The sequence below is a fragment of the Myotis davidii genome, unplaced genomic scaffold (assembly GCF_000327345.1).
Source record: "Myotis davidii unplaced genomic scaffold, ASM32734v1 scaffold902, whole genome shotgun sequence".
In the NCBI taxonomy this organism is placed as follows: domain Eukaryota; kingdom Metazoa; phylum Chordata; class Mammalia; order Chiroptera; family Vespertilionidae; genus Myotis; species Myotis davidii.
The window spans coordinates 1,471,281-1,478,088 of NW_006293951.1; the positions used below are offsets into that span (position 1 = coordinate 1,471,281).

The following is a 6,808-nucleotide window of genomic DNA, read 5'->3' on the forward strand; positions in this document are numbered from 1 at the left end:
GCTGGATAAGTTAGGACACATAAGTATAATAAATAGTTTTAAGCCAGTGAAAATGATACAATAGAATTTCAATGACTTGCAAATATATCTATATTTATTACTAGTTGGGTAAAGGAGGTTATATCTAGCAAATTTCCATTGACACTATTCTCCTGCTCTGTACTGCCAGAAAACTCCCACTAATGACTCACTTCTACAGAAAAAATAATAAATTCCAAGAGAAAAATACATTAGGAAAACACACAGCCAAACTCACCATGAAGAGACAAATGGGATTTTCTCAAGGAGAAACATTACCACAGAACTTTAGGCCGTTATTAAAGAAGCTCAGAGGTTTGGGACCTGGGGTAAAGCTGACAGACTGGAGTATTGTTGCTTATGTTAGACCAGAGATGTGGTTTTGGCTTCGCATAAGGTAGTGAGCTGTAATGGAACCCTTTGCAAAGAAGGAATTGGATGGCTGTGGAAACTGGCTTAGAAAAACCACAGATCGAGGGAAGCATCAGGAAACATGCCAATTACCAGATCTGTAATGAAAAAAATGTAACCCGGGTAAAAGAAAAATCCCAATTACAAATCAGATGCTCTTAGTTCTGAATGTTTACTACTCATGAGGTAATTTGCTTGAAATTCATAAATTACCATTGGTCCCAACAGGATTTACAGCCCACAGTACATGAGACTCCCACAAAGAAAATCCACCCTTTCATTAAAAATATTTCATGCTTAAATGATAAACAGCAACAAGTTATTCTGGGCACCTACTGACCAGAGAAAGGAAGAGAAGGCAAGACTGCTTTAAGAAGAGCTCAGTCTCCAGCTGCTATCAGGGAAGGCAGCAGAGGTCACTGAGACCCGCATTCTTTCTTGCTGTCTGCATTAGTGTCTCAGACAGAAAACATGCTGTAAGAAGACATCCAGTCTATTACTCTCTGCCGCAAGGCTCCTCCCAGGTAAAAGGTAGGGTCTTCAATAGCATTTTCCTCTATGTACAGATTTAGGATCTGCTTATAGCGTGGAGCGGTGGGAATGATAACTTCATCAATATCGTTGTTTTCAGACCGATTGTCCATTTTCTCCAGAGCAGAGCTGAGTTCATCCTTCTTTCTCAAAAGTTCTATGTTTTTATCAACCTCAGCTGCTTCTTGATCTAAACAGATAACCATCTCTTCGAGTCTCTGATGACCCTGTTTCAGTCCTCCTCTGTCCGTTTTAAGGCATTGAGCTCTGCCTGGGCGCTGTCCATTTCCTCCTTCTGCCATCTCAGCTTTTCACTGACCACTGAGATGAGAAACGCCTGGAAGGTGTCCTCGCTGATTAGCCATCCCCACTGGGACCAGCAGTGCTCCCAGGAGGCTGGGAAGGGTACTGGGAACTTTTTGTGGCAGATACGGACCACCAGGTGGGTAAGAACAGCCGAGGTAATCATCAGGATCGGGGAGGTCTCAGGATGGGTATGGAAAGATTCCACTGGGCATGCCTGGCATGTAGGAAGTATTTGGCAGCCCTGTCTGTTTCCTCTTGATAAAGACTGGCTTTTATTAATGTACTTTGTATCCTCTGTAAACTTTTTGCGCTGGATGTTGGGGCTGACTATGCTAAATAAATTTGTTGTATGTTAAATTAAAAAAGAAAAGAAAAGAAAAGAAAAATACACCCTTCCTGGTGATGACATTACAATTTTTAAAAAGGTCAAACTATACATAAAATTAATTACAATGCAAAACGAGTCAACAAATGAAGCAAATGTGAAAATTAACATTTAAAAAACTAGGGATAAAAATGGTCTAAATATGACTAATTGGTATTAGTATTTAAAATTATTTTTTAAAATACAAGAAGGTACAAAACCCACAATGGAAGCAGTATGACAATAAAAAAACAACTAAATAGAGCCAAATGAAATATTTCAGAATGACAAACATAATTATCAAAATTAAGAACACAAGAACATATTATATGGAACATTAAACTCAACTGAATAGGGATAATAAATTAGAAAATAGATTTAATTGTTTATACAGAATAAAGTAGGGTGAGATAAAGAGATAAAAATACTTATAGACATGAAAGATAGTGAGTGGGATCTAACAGATAGTAATTGAAATTCCAGAGAAGGTTGGAAAAGTAATAGTACAAAAGAAGTTAATGGTTAATAATTTTCTAATATTAAATGATATTATTAGTTTTTAGATTGAAGAAGTTCAAAAAATGAGTAAGTGAAATTAGATGCATTCTATGTATCTCCTAGTGAAGGCTAAAAATCGCATGATCACCTCAACTGATGCAGAAGAGCATTTGATAAAATTCAATGTCCTTTAGTAATAAAAAACTTAACAAATTAAGGATAGATAGAATTAACTTTAAAATAATAAAATCTACTTATGAAAAACCCATGGAGAGCACCAGACTCAATGGTAAAACACTTTTTCTGCAAGTCAGCAGCAAGGCAATAATCCCTACTTTCACCATTTAATCTCTTTATTAGCTATAGTTCTAATCAGAGTTTCTGTTTCTTCGTGATTCAGTCTTGATATGTATTGTGTTTCTAGGAAATTGTCCATTTCATCTAGGTTACCCAATGTGTTGATGTACAATCGTACTCTTTTGTAACCCTTTTTATTTCTGTAGAATCAGTAGCAATGTCCCACATTCATTTCTGACTTTTGTAATTGGGGTTTTTATCTTTTTCTTAGTCTATCTAGCTAAAGGTTTGTCAATGTTGTCAATCTTTATACAGAACTACTTATTGGTTTTGTTGATTTTCACAATTTTTAAAAATGTTCTATATGATTTGTCTCTTCTCTAATCTTTATTATTTCCTTTATTTTGCTCTCTTTAGGTGTAGTTTGTTCTTCTCTTTTTAGATTCCTGAGTTATAAATTTAGGTTGTTGATTAATATCTTTTTAATGCAAATACTTATAGCTATAAAATTTTTTAACATTACTTTTATTGTGCCCCCTAAATCTTGGTAGTTGTATTTTTATTTTCATTCATCTCTAAGTATTTTTAAATTTCCTTTGTAATTTCTTCTTTATCCATTAGTTGTCAATTTTCCTGTTGTTATTGATTTTTAATTTCATTCTTTTGTGTTTTGAGAACTCATTTTGTATGATCTATCTTTTTAAATCTATTGAGACTTAATTTATGTCTTAACATAAAGTCTATACTGGAAACTATCCCATGGGCACTTGAGAAGATGATGTCTTCTGTTGTTTTAGGGTAGAGCGATCTGTATATATCTGTTAGAGCTACTTGTTTTATTGTGTTAGGTCTTTTTATTTCCTTTTATCTTCTATCTATTTGTCTATCCGTTATTGACATTAATGTATTCAAGCCTCCAACTATCATTATAGAGCTTTCTCCCTTCAATTCTGTCCATTTTTGCTCTTTATATTTTGATGGTCTGTTATTAGGTGTGCAAATATTTATAATTGCTATATCTTCTTGATGTATTGAATAGTGTATAATGTGGGTCTTGTTCTCTTGTAAACTTTGTTTGATTTAATGTCTAGTTTGTTAGTATATCCTCGCCTGATCTCTTTTGACTATTTCCATCCTTTCACTTTCAACATATTTTTTTTCTTTGGGTTGAAAGTGAGTCTCATGTGGACAGCACATAGTTGGATCATGCTTTATTAATTTATTCTGCCAATCTCTATCTTTTGATGAATAGTTTAATTCATTTAAATTTAAAGTAATTATTGATGAGAAGGGACCTTTGCCATTTTGCTATTTATTTTCTCAATGTCTTGTACTATTTTTGTTTCTCAATCCCTGCATTTCTCTCTTCTTTTGTGTTTATTTCATTTTTTATACTGAAATGTTTTAATTTTTTTCTTATTTCCTTTTGTGTATATTTTATAACAATTTTATTTGTGGTTATCATGGGGCTTACATTTAACATGCTAAACTAGAATACTCTAATTTGAATTTAAACCAGTTTAACCTCTATAGCATGCAAAACTTTGTACCTATACCTCTCTAGCCTCAACCACATTCAGTTATTGATGTCACAAATTTACAATGTTATACATTTGTGTCCAAAACATAGACTATAAAAATTTTAATACTTTTGTTTCAAAAGGAAAATTTTTGGTAAAAGACAAAAAGTCAAGTTACAAAGCAAATTTACAGTATTACTAGCTTTTAAACTAATGATTTTAAAAATGTATTTGTCTCTTAGATACTGAAGAAAATCAAAAGTAGAATTACAAACTAAAGTTACAATAATGCTAGTAGTTATAATCCCCTATGTATTTACCTTTATTGAGACCATGGTTTCTTTTTTTAAAATATATTTTTATTGATTTCAGAGAGCAAGGGAGAGGGAGAGAGAGAGAAACATTAATGATGAGAAAAAATCATTGATCAGCTGCCCCTTGCAACACAGACATGTGCCCCTGACTGGAATTGAACCGGGGACCCTTCAGTCTACAGGCCGACCCTGTATCCACTGAGCCAAACTAGCCAGGATGAGACCATACTTTCTTCATACAGCTTTGAGTTTTTGTTCAATGTTTTTTCTTGGCAACCTGCAGGGCTCTTTTTGACATTTTTTTGCAGTACAGGTAACAAACTCCCTTATCTTTTGTTTATCTAACAATTTCTTAATTTTTCTCTGACTTTTATAGTACAGTTTTGCTGCATATAAAATTCTGTTTACTATTGACTCTCTGTCAGGTTCTGTAAATTGCTGGGGTGCGTAAAGTCATAGCTACATCCGCAGATCGTGACTTCTGGACCCTGCGAGGCCTCGTCAGTAATGTGTTCCAACCAAAGAGCGGAGCCCCAGATTCTTACTGATCCTCACATAAGTCAGAATTGTCAGTTGGACCGGATGGTTGCAGAAATTCAAGAATCCATAGTTTTCAGAGAGAATAAGAGCAGAGAAAGAAAACCCCCTGAAATGAAGACTTTCAACATATTTACAAATAAATTTGTGAAACCTCTCGTGGTTTGTTTATAAAGGTGACATCCTTTTGTAAACTGAGGGAGACCTAGAACTAGTCACAGTTCCTCCCATTCCAAACATTCCTCTACCCTTTTACCCTGACTTGGTGGGATACCCAACAAATCAACCACTCAGAGCCAGAGTGAGCACAATGAAAAGGTAAACACTGGTTTTAAAACCCGAGGTGTTTATTTTGGTGATTATTTCCACCTGGCAGCAAACCTCCGAACAATACATCCTGCTGCTGCCCAGGCCATTTTGCCGTGATACCTGTCAAAGGTCACCCAGGAGCCCGCAGAGACTTTTCTTTATTTCCTACTTTAGGGCAGAGGAATGCAGACCTCACTCCCTCAGAAACCTTATTTTAAAGATTAAGAAGCTGCACTTTTCAATTTCAGATTTTACCATATTGCAGGAGAATATATTTAGGAAATTTCTTTGTTTATGGAATCCAACCCACACATATACACACACGCACAATCAAAGCATAAATTCAGTGATATTTGCCTCTAATGTGACAAATCTATGTTGCATAAATCACCAGAGGGAAAATTCCAAATCTATAAATAGCATAAAAGGCTTTCATCTCCTTTTTCACTCAGTCAGAACCTTCTTATGAACAAAGGAGTGCTGAATGGTCATCCCTATAAAAATCATAAATCTTATCATCTCTCCAATCTGATTTATAATTGAAAAGATTACATGCTAGGTAGAGGGACAGGAAATTATCACACAAACTTCAAAGAAAATATCTTAATATACTCCAGGGAACCATAGCTTTGTTTAATTATAATGTGTGGAAATGACCATAATACAAAAATGATAATCATCTGTAGCATTCTTCTTGATCTAGCAATATAAAAGCATTTATGAAGTGGTCATGTACTTTATACTCAAAGAAAAATGTATCACTAATGAGGGTTGGTGAAAACAGCAATTCTTTATTGAGAATTTATTGGAGCTCAGCACTTTGCATACTTTCCCTCTAATTCTGAAAGGACCTCATAATATATCATAATCAGCACTTCACAGTGAGGAGACTGGGGTTTCCTCAGTGTCCTATAGCTGGTGTTATACTATATCAAGAAATGTTACAGGCAGGAAATAGAAAGCATGTTAGATATCTCTAGCAGAGATTCAATAGAGAGAATAAACGTCTTTACAAAGTTGCTGGAAAGGTAGAAGAAATGCGAGCCTGGGGCTTTCAAGGACAATTGGTTTCCAGGTCACAATACTAGTTGTGATCTGAGGTGAGAAACTAGGATTGGAGCTTCTGCCTTGACTGCCAACATCATAATGGCCTTATATCCCACCACACACTGTCATTGTCAGACCATTGTTAGCTGCCACAGCCATGTAAGATGGTACCCATCTCATTTCCACTTTCCAAACCTTCTCTGAGTAAATATCGTGGGGAAAACCAAAGCAAACCAGAATTCTAGCTGTCAAGGAAAAGTGCTTTCTCCTACCATCCCTTGTTACACCAGGGGAACGTTGGAGACAATGAAATGGGTGTGCTCCTACCTTAGAATACAGTCAACCCCTTTGTTTGCTCAGCATTTATGCACTTGCTTCTATCAATAAAGTTCCCAATGCCAACAATGAGAAAAATAAATAAAACTTTTTAACTCTCCCACGTAGCTTACACTACCCCCAATCAGAAGAAATAAAAATTCCATCTGTCACTGGGCTTATCTTACAGGTATGTTCATTCTTATTCTATCTCTATTACCATTAGATCTTGAGATTCTATCACTTTGGGATTAAACTAAAATTTGACCATTACTGACTTGCTCTGTATAAATTGGTAAGAAAAACGTTTGTGATCGTGTACATGAAACAAGAAATAAATT

General features: G+C 35.2%; 1 pseudogene; it reads right to left on the minus strand.

The window, feature by feature from the left end:
- Positions 1-826: 826 nt before the first annotated feature.
- LOC102772018 lies at positions 827-5,212 on the minus strand (annotated as a pseudogene).
- Positions 5,213-6,808: the final 1,596 nt, after the last annotated feature.